At 38.7% G+C, this 15,040-nt stretch overlaps 1 long non-coding RNA gene across 2 annotated transcripts in view; it reads right to left on the bottom strand.

Moving 5' to 3' along the window:
* Positions 1–15,040, bottom strand: part of LOC120100931 (uncharacterized) — a 113,285-nt gene that overhangs the window by 30,006 nt on the left and 68,239 nt on the right. The window contains exon 8 of one of the 2 annotated variants that reach the window (XR_010064398.1): positions 1–15,040. This exon is cut by the window's left edge and continues 25,103 nt beyond it. The exons of the other annotated variant lie outside the window; for it this stretch is intronic. This is a non-coding gene — a long non-coding RNA (uncharacterized LOC120100931). 2 annotated transcript variants of the gene reach the window in all.

Genomic DNA, 15,040 nt, shown 5'->3' with positions numbered 1-15,040 from the left:
TATAGAATAATGACTAAGAATTTTACTTTGCCCTATTATATTTTCAGCCACATCCAGGCAAATATAGATCAAGAGACAGAAAACAGAGATAATTCAGAAGACTGAGATTCAAATAAAATTAAAGCAACAGTATAAGCTTCTGAGTCAGGAAATGAAGGCAAGAGAGAATTCAGTTTTAAGTAGCAGTTCGTTGAAGTTGGACAACAAGCGTAATTCGTAAATCATGCATTAGGCCACAGAAATAAGCAAATAACAAAGTCTGTGTCTCCAGTCTCCACATCCATTGCCCCATTGAAATCATGGAGCAATGAAAGAAAGCTAACTTTGTGGCATGCTTAAGTAGTCCTAGTGAGAAAAATTATTGACTTAAAGTTTGACTAAAATCCTTTCCCAAAAATTAATTGTTTTGTTTATTTTCAGTCCAAATGTTGCCCCCCCTTGTAAGTCCCCCTTCCCAGAGCTCCTTCTCTCTTTCCCCCTTTTCTTTGCCTCTTACTTAACCTTTTTAATAGTTGGGAAGGAGTGATAATGGGGTGAATCCTGCTTGAACAAAAGGAAAAATCTATTGATCATGGAAGCTCTGTTTTTCAAATGCATCCTCCTGTTGTTGAAGTGAACGTTCACATCACTCTGTCAGACATGCAGCTTGAGAATGAGACAGTCATCTCTGACTTTGCTTTGGAAATTAAAGGATTTGACCCTTCGGCATAGGACACTATGCTGATGACAAGACACTTTCTTATCTTCAAATTTTTAATATTACTGTAAGTACAACATATCAAACCACAACTGAGAGCATTTTTTACCCTTCCCCAGTCGAAAGTAATGAATCTGTTTTTACCTAAAATTTGGGGCTGAAAAAAAGTCTTATTTTTTTTCATAATTCCAGGAAAGTTTTTCTTTATTTTTTGACCAGTAAAATGACAAGGGCATTTTAAAAGCATATGATTTGTTTTATCTCAAGAACTACATCACTGATGAGGATTAAATCTAAACATGTTCCTGTTTAAACAGATTGTAAGGCAGATGTCGTGAGAAAGCTAAATAAATAATAAATACAATGAGAGGAGTCAGTATTGCTCGGAGTGAAAATGAAAGCCCTAATAATGACAGTGTTGTGAACAAAACATTTGATGAAGACGCGGGAGGAGGAAGATGCAGGATGCAGAAGGTGCTTGTGGATGGAAATTCTCGCTTTCTCATGAAGTCTGTGGGATGAATTTTATTGCAAACTTAGAGTCTAGTTCCATGAAGGTCAAACATGGTGGGATTCTGAGGTGTTATACCAGTTACCTTGTAGCGTAAACATCTACCTTGTAGATAGTGTCCCTAGTATATTATGAAGATGTTATATTTAATAGCTTAGGTTCTTGAGTACAGATAGACTTTCTCTCTGTTAATTTGGTTGTGTGACCTAGCCCTGTAACTGATAAACACTTATTTTTATCTTGGTTATTTTCTTTCCACGTACAGTCTAATTTCCAGAAAGCAGTCGAGAGTGTTTGAACGGATCGTTTTTATGGAATGCATGGTGTGTCACGAGGCACATAAACAAATGCATTAATTGCCTTATCATAGCTTTATCTGACAGATGGGTCCCCAGGCACGGAGCCTAACCTTTTATTTTGACACCTGCCACGTCTTGCCAGCACTGACCCTTTTTCTTCGCCAGAGTGTCGCTGTGTGGTTCACCATGGTTGCATTAATCTCCGGCTTTTAGAAGGCATAATGTTGGAGTCCTTCTGAGAATAGCAGCCATCAGTCAGCTGATACTACAACAGAAAGTATTTCGCAGATCCATCCAACATCCGCTCTCTCCTGCGATTCAAACACATTTTCTCTTTTTCCAGTGACCTACTGGCTCAATAAGATTACACTGAGCTCCTTTCAATCCCAGACCCCATATTGTTAACATGTGACAGGAACCATTTAATTTAGTCATTTAAAAGTCAGAATTTATGGGAGGAAAAAAATGTTTAAAGAAACTATGCTTTGGCTTTCATGGTGAAAGATACTTTTTGCCCACAAAGAAAAGGTGCTATTTTACTGTAGCTAAAGATTTACAAACAAAAAGATTGCTTAACATTTCAAAAGGAAAAGAATCATCAAGGAAATAATCATGTGTTGTGGATCATGATACACACAATCTCCCATTTGCACCTTTGGTTTCTGGGGTGATTCCAGAAGCTGTTGTCACATGATATGTGTTCTGGTTAGCACAGCTAAAAGCACCTGTCTGGTCCATTAAAGAGCGAGGTTCGGTTCTAAAGAGTTTCACAAATCAGTGAACATACACAGGGAAGGTGAATTATGAGAACACATCCATTATTGGGGTAATTTGCTGTAGATTTCGAGGGATTGTCTCCTTGAGCGAAAGCAAGACTATAATGAATTACAGAAAATGCTGCCATCAATCTTTGAGGGGGAGGAGGTTCAGAACAAAGAAACAGAAAACTAGATATGTAGATAAGAGATGGGTCTTTAGAAGCATATAGATGGTTCCACTAGCTCAGACCAGTTCGGTTTAAAATACCACTGTCGAAACGTGCAATTTTTCTTTCCTCGTGGCATCTGTTAGTTCTAGAATAAGCTCATTTGATAAAATGTAAAAACCCTGAGACTAAGGCTTGGTTAAGCTAAGTTTCTTAATAATTTAGAGGCCCATTTATGCCAGCCAGAATATATATATATACACTGGAAGAAGAAGTATGGCATCTATATCTTACAACAGTGAAAGAAAATGCTGTTTCACGCCTGGGGCTAAGGGGTATTGGAGTCAAGGTAATTATAGAGCGATGGCGGCTTCAGGCACCCTGCAACATCAGCAGCTCTTTAATCTTTGCTGATCCCTTATTAATATGACTCAGCTCTACTGCACATATTCCTCTTTCTGCCCTGATCCAGTTTTCACAGGCTTCCCTGATGTTCTGATGACTCTGATTTTTTCATAGATTAAATCTAGATCCAGAGACAAAACAACAACAGCAAGAACAACGATATGCCCGGCCCCAATTTTAAAGCCTGTCTACAAAAGTCAAAGGTGACTCTCCACACTGTGGCTGGGGAGAGGGCCAGAGACAGTGTGTACATAAACATGCCAACTTGGTATGAATTCTGGATGGTGGTGCTCCTCTTAGAGAAGATATGTTACAGTGGGATTTGAACTGTGCTCAGAGCTGGAAGTGACCAAGTGTGGCTCAGTACCCACTCAGAACAGTAAACACACTGAAGACTGTAACTTAGGAACCTTTCAACTCTTGGGACTATTTGATAGCTACTGAATCTGAGCAATCACGATTTGGTATCTTCATTTGCCAAACTTGTTTCTTAAATTTTTATAATAAATAACTGAGTTATTTCTATTGATTTTTTTAAAAGAGGGGTGATGACTGCCAGCATATTAGTGGTAGGTACGAAGACCCAGACTGTTTTCTGCTGCCCCTCTAGCTGAGTGCTATATAAAGATCAAATTTCTATGACAAAATTATAATTCTCTGGACACTGGAGTTCCTCTTCAGAAAGCAGACGCTGTCACGGCAGCAAGTAGACAGCTCATATTATTATGGGTAATAAGAAGCACAGTAGAATGGATTTTGAAAACTAGTAACAGGCTAATCAAAGTTAAGTTACTATATTTTCTCTTTTTAATACCACTCTTGGGGATTTAAGAGATGACTTACTGGGTAAAGTTTTGCCATGCCAATTGAGGACCTGGATTTGTGTTTTCAGGTCCTAGGTGAAGACAGGCACAGTGCTGTGGGTCTTTAAAAACACTGCTGCAATGTGATAGGTCAGAGAGACAAGATTTCTTAGAAGCTGGTGTTTCAGCTAGCCTGGCATAGGTACAGAAAAGAGACCCTATGTCAAGGTGGAAGATAAAGTCCAAATCCATCTGATGTTCTCTAATGTCTAATTTTTGCCATGTCACTCACACATAGTAACACACATTTATACACAGAGACACATGCACACACACACACACACACAGAGGCCTGCATACACAATATCACTAAGATTAAAATAGCCATCTATCACTTATATCTATCTATCTATCTATCTATCTATCTATCTATCTATCTATCTATCATCTATCATCCATTATCTCCCTAACACAAGGAAAAACCAAGTGTATGAGCATCATTTACATAATAGTTATATGTATTTAAATATTATTATCCATATTGTTATGGATTCCTCATTTAACTTGGCAGTATACGTCATATTGCTTTTTCTATTGTATTTGCTACTTTTTTTTTTGAAAACAGCAATTAAACACTAAATTTACAATGATTGCCTCAGGAAACACTGTTCTTGAGGCTTGCAGCTAAGTTGACTGTGAATGTTAAATAAAAATATTTAAGCCAAAGGATACTTTAAGAACTACCAGGAGGAAGCACATATTCAATAATTAATGAGAACATGTTAAAGGCTATCCAAAAGATCTCCAAAAGGAGGATAGAGGGTTTCGCGATGTTCATTTCAGAGAAGCTGCCCATTGCCGGTGGGACTCATGCAGTGATTAGAACAATAGATGGTATTGGGAAAGGGGGAGGTGGAACTATCCCATTTCTGACAGAAGAGATCCTCCAACAAAAATCATAGATAGGTTCAAGCCACTTATGTCTTTGTGTGCATTGATATATACCTATGGAAATGTAAGAAGTTAAAGACAGCCCGAAACACAAATCAGTAAGCTTTAAAAGTCTGAAATTAAACCTGGAAGCAATAGAAGATTTTTGTAGTTTTTGGCACCTATGGAATGATATTAGATTATAAAAAAGTGGACATCTAGAAATAGAATTGCAGGACTGACAGGCTGGTTCATCAAGTAAAGACAGAAACTTGTCACTCAGGGTAAGGACCTGAGTTTGATTCCTGGAACCTATTGATCAAAGAAGAGAACTGACTCCTATTGTTTTCCTTTGGTTTCCACATGTGTTCTATGATATTCAAAGGTGATATATATATTCACACACACACACACACACACACACACACACACACACATGCACAGGCATGTACACAGACACCCAGAAACTATATAACTGCAGAGCATGACTAGGACTGATTTTACAATATATCACTTTCCGTCATGTTCACTGAAACCATATTAAGGAAGTAAAGTGCTCAAAAACTTATTTCTTCCAAATTCAATGCCATGCAACATGTTAGTTAAAATTTCTTAAACCTCAGACACATTTCAAGGAATAAAATCACTATTTAAACAATATTAACATGCTTCCCTGTGACCATCTGGCATCCCAGTCTAGTGCAGAGAACAAACAACCAAAATGGCAAGAGAATTTCTTCCTTAATAAACAACTTTATAACGGCAACAGTTTTCTTAGTTTGCAATACAGAGATACTAATTAAATTACAGAATTCTCACAGAACATTAAGAAAACTTGGATTACGGCATATAGAGTACCTTACATAAAAATCTATTTGTTAACAATGTCATTCATTTAAATTGAAAACTATACTACTTTTAATAGCAAAACAGTAGTGATTCCAATATAAGCTCGTGGTCTTTTAGCATTCAACTGTGACACAGAGTCGAAGTGCCAAGTGATGGTAAAATTTTTCCAAATGTGTGAAGTTGTTTTCCGGATAAGATTGAAATCAATGATCTAATTATTCAAGGAGCTGATGAAGCATGCAAGTCTAACGAGGTCACTGTGTGGCATGCTAAGCAAGCAGTGTGGAGCCTCAGACGCATAGGGTGGGAATAATCCCAGCCCTGTATTTCAGGAGAGCATTGGAAGTCAGAACAGTACCTCCACACAGCCGTCTTCGTGTACGCAAAGTGAAACTGAAAATAAGAACTGTGAATGCTCTCTCTCAGATGCCTCCATAAACCTGGAATAGAAGCTCTGTGACAAATTCACTTGTAAAACAAACAAACAAACAAACAAACAAAAAGCAAAATCAAAACAAAACAACAGCAAAACAACAAAGTGAAACAAAACAAAACAAAACCCCCTCAGTTGCTGAAAGTGGGGAAGGGCCGGTAACACATATTAAAGTTGCCAAACAAGATAGGATTATGTGGAACTGATAAAAACACACAAAAGCAGCTCATGGTGTCCTCTGAAGTTTTTCTGAGTCCAGGGTGGATAGGAGAGCATTCTTTAAACGCTTAGAAAAACCACAACACACGTGACTTATTGCAGCTTTCTTCCCTGAACTTTAAAGTTTTCCAACTAAAGACTGTTCTTTTCCTTTCACTATGTTTTCTAGTTAAATGTCCTTTGTTCCCCCGATGCTTCAGTTCATGAAGACTATAGTTCTACTAATTGAATCTGTAAATATATTGGACCGGCGGTTGGTGTTTGAACACTTTACATTTGCGTTTGGGTTTGTAGTGCTTTTTCGTGGATGTTTCTTCTTGACAGGTATGGAAGTAATTAATTTTGTTTCTCGTTTGATGACTTCTTTACAATAATCACAGAGGGCAGTAGTATTCTTTTCTTTTACTACTGTGAAGACCTGTTAAACCATGGCCCCTGACTGCAGTTTTATGCTAAGGAAAAGCTGTAAAAGTTGGGGACACGTAAGGGCTCCTAAGGAAAGGGCTGGGAAGGTAATTTTTCTCCTTTTATCTAATATAAAAATAAATGAATTAGTAGATTAATTTTAATTATCCAGGGTACCCCAAACCAAAGAAACCCAGAATCTCCTTTACAAAAGAAGAGGCAGTTCATTCATTTCCCCGTAAGAAAAGACGCACACTGGTCCGATTGATTTATCATTTCCATGCCTCCTTAGCTTTTCTTTTTTAATATTTGTTTATTTTTAAACTTAGGGTCCCCTGCAGAGATTAGAAAGTAACCTTTCACCATGTGGGCTACAGGGATCTAACTCATGCCCTTTGAGCTTGGCAGCAGCCCGGCACTGTTCATTTTTTTAAAATGTTCGTGTTCCTTTAAATATGTTATCCCCATGTTCACCCCTCCTGCATGTCCGGTTTAGCTGAATGACTCTCCATGTTTTGGTTAAAAGTTCTTTAGATATCAAACTCAGGGTCTTCTCTCAGAGTCTTAGGAAACCTTCCATTGAGCCTAGACATTCTTGATCAACGCCATCCTAAGATCACCCGTCCTTATTGTGTCTTTCTAACTCTGCCTTTTATGTTTTGCTCGGGAACATACCTTTCCTAAGGGTCATCTTGCACCCTTTCCTTATTATTCCACACATAAACGCTCCAGGCATTTCCTAGAGCATCACCTTCATAAGATTCTGTGTCTACTCCCTGCCTAGAGCCCAGCACCTCAAACCCCACACATACCAAAGCTTCTAGTCACACTTTCCCAGTCCTTCCTTTCATTTGTAAAACAGGCTCCTGCCTTGCTTTGTTTGGTTTTAACTACGTCTTCCCCAAAGGTTCAAACGCTGGAAGCTTGTTCTCAGGGTTGGAGGTTTTAGGAAATAGTGTGGATCTGTAAGAGGGGAGGAACCTACAAAAGGGAAGGGGAAGTGAGTAAATCCAGACATGGCCTCAGAAGAAACATTTCTACTGGGATTCTGACGAGATTTTAAAAGGTGATTTTAAAGCTTTCAAGTTGGCCCTGTCCAGGATTTCTGGCTTTCCCTGAGTTCCGGTGAATTGTCCTTTCACACACAATCTCCTCATTGTCTTTTGCCACCATACAGCTACAGACAGAAGGACCCTCTCCTTCCCCCACAGCCTGCAACATGCTCTCAAACATGTGCCAATCAACATCGCTCACAAAAAGAAAAACATCGCTGTGCTATTAGTCCCAAAGATTTTACTTCAGTTGTTAAAAATACACTAATGCAGTCAGTCCGTAGTCCGTGGACGTGCCGACGTAAGGTCTGCATTTATACATTTTCTGAGGTTTGCCTCTGCTCTGTTTCGGTGTCTGCTCCCTCCTTTGTCTTCTCGGTTTTGCCATTAACCTTTCATTTAACATAAACTTAAATGTGAAATTTTTCTCTAAGCCCATTTTCATTTTGTAAGCTCTGTTTCTGTTCCAAAACCCTCCATGACTTTCGGTGAGAACTCTCAATAGCTTTTAGCATCTCCGTCATCTAGCCACCTGTGCTGTCTTCAGCTTCCACATTTTATCTATTCTTCACACCTATCTGTTTTGTCTGTCTGTCTGTTTACTTGATTATTTATTGTTGAATGGTGCATCACAGCATAGACGTGATGAGAGGACAACTCGGTCTTTCCACCCCATGGGTTTTCCTAGGTGTCGAGCACTTTACTGGTTGAGTATCTTCCTCGTCCCCCGGCCCCCACCCCATAGACAATGTTTCACCCAGCCTTTCACCTCATATCACGGTCTCAGCATCTGGGGAATGAGCCTTGTGTCATATTTATCGGTATCTCCTATAATCTTTCATAGTACCGAGGAGCAATGAACAACGAGGCAGCTTTGGTGACCATTCCGCCACCCCTGGTACTGTCTCCCTCCCCTGAGACGTTTGCAGTCTGTGTTCCCTGGAATCACTGGGGAGATTCTGAGAAATACTCAGCCTCCACCTACAGAGATTCCAATTTGATTGCCTCGGGTGGGATTCAGTAAACGGTATTTTTAAACGTTCCCCAGACAATCTGAAGTACGCCCAAAGTTAACTTTTGAGCTGGAGAGTATAGTGTAGGCTGTGGAAACTTGAATTTTGAATTTAGTTTAAGATTAATTTTCATGTACTATATTTATCTCAACAATCAAATCCACCCAAACGAATCATTTAACCATTCCCCATGTAAGAAAAGTTGATACTTAATAGATCTGCCACTAATGGGAAATAGACGCAAGAAAAAAAAAGTACTCGTTTTTACACAAAATTTTACTTTTCGAATTAATATATAATTAGAACAGAATATTTTAAAAAGAACATTTCATAGGACCAGAAAGGAAACATTCCTTTTCTTATCTATTTATTTAAACAACACTAATATTCAATCACAATTTGATTGTTTATAATTGCAATTTTTATTAGGACTGAACTAATTCCAACTCAGGCTATTTTAAATTTTATAGGTTATTGATCTTCCATATGTCTTGTGTGATCATTCCCAGTATTGATCATCTTTAGAGCCCAGGTAAGACCTTCAAGCCCCCTGCAGAGTTCGCATCCTCTAAGCTTTAAATGCTCCCCACAGCCCTTACCTAAGAGACTCTGCCAAGCTTAAGATTTCTTCCAAGTTGTCATTGTTCTTATAGGCGCACACGACACCTACTTACAGAATTTTGTATAGTTTAATTCTAACCAAACAACCAATTTGTCTTGTTTAAATCCGTGTTGTAGAAAGCAATGGACTTTTGAAAGCCATCCCTGCAGATTCACCTACTCGCTAGTTATAAAACTTAATCCGTTTCAACTTTTTTTTAAAAGAGTTGTATTTTGGTAAATTCTTTCTTCCCCATTCTGTCTCCTTTATTCAAAGTGTCAGAAATATATTCTTCACACTTGTCTCTGAGAGACATGCATGTGAATGTGCAAAGCCTCCGTTCTTTCTAGTGGAGTACAGAGAGCTGAAGCTGGGGCTGTAGCTTACCCTGTGTACTGCACGCTTCTGGCTATGGCTTAGCTCTACATTCTGCTCAGCGCGAGGCTTGTGTGGTAAACATCTGTAATCCCAGCACTAAGTGATGGAGACCAGAAGGGTTGAGAGCTCAACCTCAGCTTCATACTGAGTTCAAGGGCAGCCTGGGATAGGTGAGAGACTGCCTTGAAAACAACAATAATGGCAACAAAATCAAACCGGAAAACCTGGATCCCGTATAGAACTGAGTGTGTTCAACATTTAGAAAAACATTTGAGAAAAATCCCTTCAGCTGTGCTCCAGCCCAGGCTTCCCAAGGGTGGAGAAGATGGCACAGACAGGGTTTCCCTGTAAAACTATGCATAGATAGACTACTTGGAGCCAGTAGATGTCATGATGATGAGATGGGGAGAAGCAATCGTTTAAAAGCTTGTGGAATCTGTCCACACATTCAAATCCCACCCCTGACATCCTGGGATAGAAAACTTCTATCATTTCCTTAGGAAGCCACTTCCAAGGTTTACTTCCCAACACCTAAGCAGAATCTTTCACTTGGTTATAATGAACCCCAAACTTGGATGACTTACCAGCCTTCACATTTTGTCTTAGATTTAATGGCTTCTGGGAACATGGTAGAATGCTGCTCCCTCTGCCTTGGACAGGGTTATCTATATTTGGCCCAAACCCCAGGTCTAGGAGCCTCACTTTTCTCATTGGGAGTGTTCACACTAGGCTGTCAATCTTTTCAGCTCCTTAAAAAGATTGTGAACTCTCCTATTTTCTGTCTATTGTTCTTTTTCCCATTTCATGCATGTATGTGTATACATGTTTGTATGTATGGTTGCACATTCATGTGTGTGTGTGTGCAGGTGTACATCATGTAGATGGGCCACATGTGTAAACCGGAGTCCATAATCATTCTTAATCTCTGGTTTTCATCATATACAACAAGGCAATGCCACTCAGCCCAAACCCAAACTTGCTGATATGGCTAGTATTGTTGGCCAGCCAGCTCTGGGAATTTACAGTTCCTGCTTGCTCCCAGCATTTGTGTGAGTTCTAAGGCTATGAACTCAGATCCTTACACCTATGCACAAGTGACAAGTTTCTTTAAACTCAGGAACATCCCCACAGCCGTTCCATTTCTCCACACGTACCCAAGAAATCTGTCCCTCCTTTGTTTAACGAAAATAATGATTTTGGCTGTTACTCAACATCAAACACAATTTTGAGATCAGGGTCAATGATGTCGTCAATGATGTTCTCATTACACAAATGAGGAATTCAATGGCACTGAAGGGCTGACTTGCATAACCAAAGTCACACAGAACACCCATGGCAGAGACTGATAGTCCAGTCTCTGTACTAGGTGGACACTAAATATGAATTTATAACTGTACTCTCTGAACCTGGATCTTACTGCCTTCAGGAATCACATGATCTGGAGCAAACTATGGGAAGATCTGTGCCTTGGTTTCTAATTTATAAAATAGGAACAATGACAGTCCATTCATACAAGTGATGTGTTATGAGTTATGCTAACATACTGATGTCTGTGGGCCTAGCAGGTATGAAGTGCTTTAGTGTCAGTAGTTACTTTACTCTGTGAATGGCCTCTCTCTATTGCTTGGCTCCCAGCTTTCCTGATCCATATTTGCTTGCCCAAATATACTTGAGGTCTGGATGCTACCTAAACACTTTAATTCAATAATTCCCTCCCAGTCTATTATTCTAGTATAGCACAACTGTACTAGTATTCTGGAGAATGTCTTCACCACACAAAGTTCAGGGGTCTCTCTGGAATTTTCTCCCAGAACTAAATTACCCCAACAATGAATTTTCTCACATTTTGTAACTTTCTATTTTATTTCCTTGTCCTGCCTCCTGGACCAACTCAATCAGACATGATGTAGTAGCAGATAGGATGAACTAGTGATTTTCATTCACACATATTCAAGGGTGCTAAAGTAGCCATTTATGTGCAAACAGGACTTTGATGAATCTCTGCCCACATCGATCTCCCAGTCTAACCATAAGGAAAACACATTACGGGAAATGTAAACAATGCAAGGAGGATTCCTAGACATGTATTTTGAATGCATTAATGAAAACAAATGATGGATTATGGATGGTATGACAAAGCAGGAAACACCAAAGCTCAACCAATCTGATCTAGACTAGGGGTATTGGGATAATCAGCAGGTGTTTGGGGACAGTATTTCTCACCCAAACAACTTAATTGGCTACAGGAAAACTAAAACTAAAAATGCCTATCAAAATGAAGTAGCAAATGCTAAGACAGAAGGCAGTGTGGTGTATTTTTGAAGCACAAATGAGGTGTTGGTAGTTGAAGGATATCAAAATCAAAATCACGAGTAGCTCAGGAAATTAGTTCACCGTTCTTACAAGTTTCTCTTTTTAATTTGAATATTGCTTTCTTGGAAAAGCCCACTGCAAATTTTCTTCATAGGTTGAAGTTGATCATAACTTGGTTTAGAGCCTCTGTGACCATACAAGTCAACTGGCCTCCTGCTCTGTGAGATCAAATGTAACTTAGCCCTTTTTAGCTCAGTTATTTCTACATTCATCTTTCTCTTAATGTATTATCAGATGGGGTGGGCAGAGTGTATCACAAAATAACTTTTATTGTCAAATATCAACCTGAAGGGAAATTGAACCCTCTAGCCATTTAGTATGAAACTGTAATTGGTGACTTCAGAAACCAAACACTAGAATTAAGGATAAAATTAAGTTTAACTAAGGCGTGCATTGATTCTTAATGCTGTCTGAAAATGGGAAAAAAACTCTCCAAAGCCTTAATTTATTATTAAAGAATTCAAATTATACTTGACTGAGATTTTTATTTCCATCCAATGGGTTTATTTAGGTCCATAGTTATTAGTAACAATGAAGTATCTACTTATAATATATAATAATATACATAAAGTGATTCAATAAGCTATAGATGCTTTTAATAATCATGTGGTCTTTAAATTTTCTTCATTGAGTCTATAAAAATATCCCCAGTGTTCCTGTGAGCAAACACTTGAATAATTAGACTCATAAGGTTTGCCAACTACAAAATCCTGCGGCCTATCTGTGAATGTACAAAGGCAGCTGTGTTTCACAAAACAAAATATCGTAGTCTAGGTGACTCAAGAAACAGAATTAACTATTCCCAAATGCTAGAGATTAAATATTCAAAGCCAGAGGGTGTTAGCATGGTTCCAGAGAGGCCTGCCTTCCTAGATTGTAAATGGTCGTTTACCAGGAAGCCAGAGGGGGAGAAGAAGTGGGGTCTAGAACTCACTTGTATTTCTCCTTGTAAACTTGAGAGCAGCTCCTTCCTGATCTCATCTAAACCTAAAAATGTCCCAAAAGACCTGTCTCCAAAAAGCATCTCATGGGAACATGGCTCTTTCAAAGCATTCTCTGCAAGTCCCATACCCATGCAGACTCAGTACTCTCCTGTCAGCTCTGTAGTCTTACCATCTGTGTCACAGCTGCACGCTGTGGGGGAGGTCTTTTTCCAACAACAACCAGTGGAGAAAATTCAGACCGTGACATTGAGGGTGGCTCTGAGGATCTCAGAATGACTGTTCAGAGCACTTCCTGGACCCTAAAAAGTCTTGGATATTCAGAACCAGCACCTTTGCCCCTGCAATCCAAGGTGCCTTCGTCCATTTCGTTCATTTTATTCTGAGTTTACACAGTCAAAATGTCTGTTTACAAAGATCAAAAATTTCGTATCCAATATTTCAGCCACGCATTACTTTCATAAATAATCTATTCGTTTACCTTTCTCTTCTTTCGTCTTTCTCCTTCCCCTCTTTCTTCTTTCTTTCCTGACTTCTCCGTTTTCCTGTCTTTTTTCTTCCTCTCCTTTCTCATCTTTGAGTCTCTTCTCTTTAGTAACGTGAGTAACTTGAGAATTTACCAAATCTTCATATTCTGGTTCCCTTTTCTTTCCCCACCTTCATTCTGTCTTTATCCTCTCACATTTTACAATAATCAGCTAGAAAGAATCACACTGCTCTTTTAACATGTTGGTTGCAGATTTCCTCTGGAAATATCTGGTTGCTTCCTCCCAAGATCTCCCAATCACAAAACACCCCCAAAACACCAAACTCTTTAGTATTCAGGAACAAGGTTAATTGTCCTCCTAAAAATGTGTCCATCCCCCTGAGACCGCTCGAAAACCACATGTAACATTTCCAGTGTACATGTCAAAATTCTTCCAGCCTGCTACTCACCACCAAACTGCAAACTTTTTCCTTTACTTTGAGGTGGATGTCATAGCATCATCCAGTTCTTATCAATATCTAATTCATGCTATCAATCCAAACTTTTTTTTTAAAGGGTGAAATAAAAGAAAGGGAAAGAAAAGCCAAAGACCTGTGCAGTGAACAGCATGGATTTATTTCCATTCAGTTCTATGGGCTGGGGGCCAAAGATTAATGTTCAAGCAAGGTGGGTGTGTCAATCTGAGACCTTTACTCTTCCTGATAGGCTGCTTTCGTGACCACATATGGGCACTTCTCTGTGAGATCATGACTGAAGAGTGTGCATGTCCGGCAGTGTCTGTTTTAAGATGATGAATCTCATCATTATGTTCCTACCCTCATACCCACAGCTAGATCTAATGACACCATAAGAACTCCATCTCCAATTATCATCACATTGGAGCTTCATGCTTTAATACATGAATTTTGGAAGAGCACAATTCAAACCACAGAATGCATATATTTCTAGACACTTTCTGTTCATGAACAGAAAAAATTTCACTATAGAATATTTTCTGGAACACTCCATGATGCTGAAAAAAATTGTAACAAATATTTTAATCTTTAAGCTACAAAGTTCATTTTTTGAATCTTCCTTAGGGTTGTGTAGTGAACACCCTGCATAGCTACTCCTTAAGTCCTAGCATATGATTCCTCGGTCTCAATCAGCATTTTTTTACATGTGAAATGGTAACTGCTTAACATACATTAAATCTGAAGTTAGATAAGTAAGTGAATTTTTTTCAAAATTATTAAAATGAGCTGCAATCGTAATGAGTAAACTCATGGTTTCAACTGATAAAAATTCAATACTTACCTTGAAACTAAGAACTTGACTACATTGATAAACTCCTAAGTTTGACTGTAACTATTATTAAAAATCTGAACCAACTCTCCCATGTTTTTAATAAAAGTGAGAAATTTTTAAATGCAGAATTTAGACTTAAAATAAACCTAAACAGATCTGTATGCTCAAAATTATAACTTCAGTAAAAGGCATACTTAAGACAATCCAAATAAATAAGTACTTATCTTTTAAAATAGAACTTAGTGGACACAGAGATTGCTCAGTGATTAAGAGCATCTGCTGCTTTTCCAAAGGACACATATTTTAATTTTCACCCACATGGCAATTTATAGCTGTCTGTAACTCCAGTCACAGGGAATCCAAAGCCCTCTTCTGTTTTCTTTCGACACGAGGCATGCACAATGTACTGAGACACACATGCAGGAAAACATC

Source organism: Rattus norvegicus, chromosome 2 (assembly GCF_036323735.1).
Source record: "Rattus norvegicus strain BN/NHsdMcwi chromosome 2, GRCr8, whole genome shotgun sequence".
Lineage (NCBI taxonomy): Eukaryota > Metazoa > Chordata > Mammalia > Rodentia > Muridae > Rattus > Rattus norvegicus.
The sequence above is the reverse complement of the archived record's forward strand: the minus strand, read 5'-3'. Positions and strand labels throughout refer to the sequence as shown.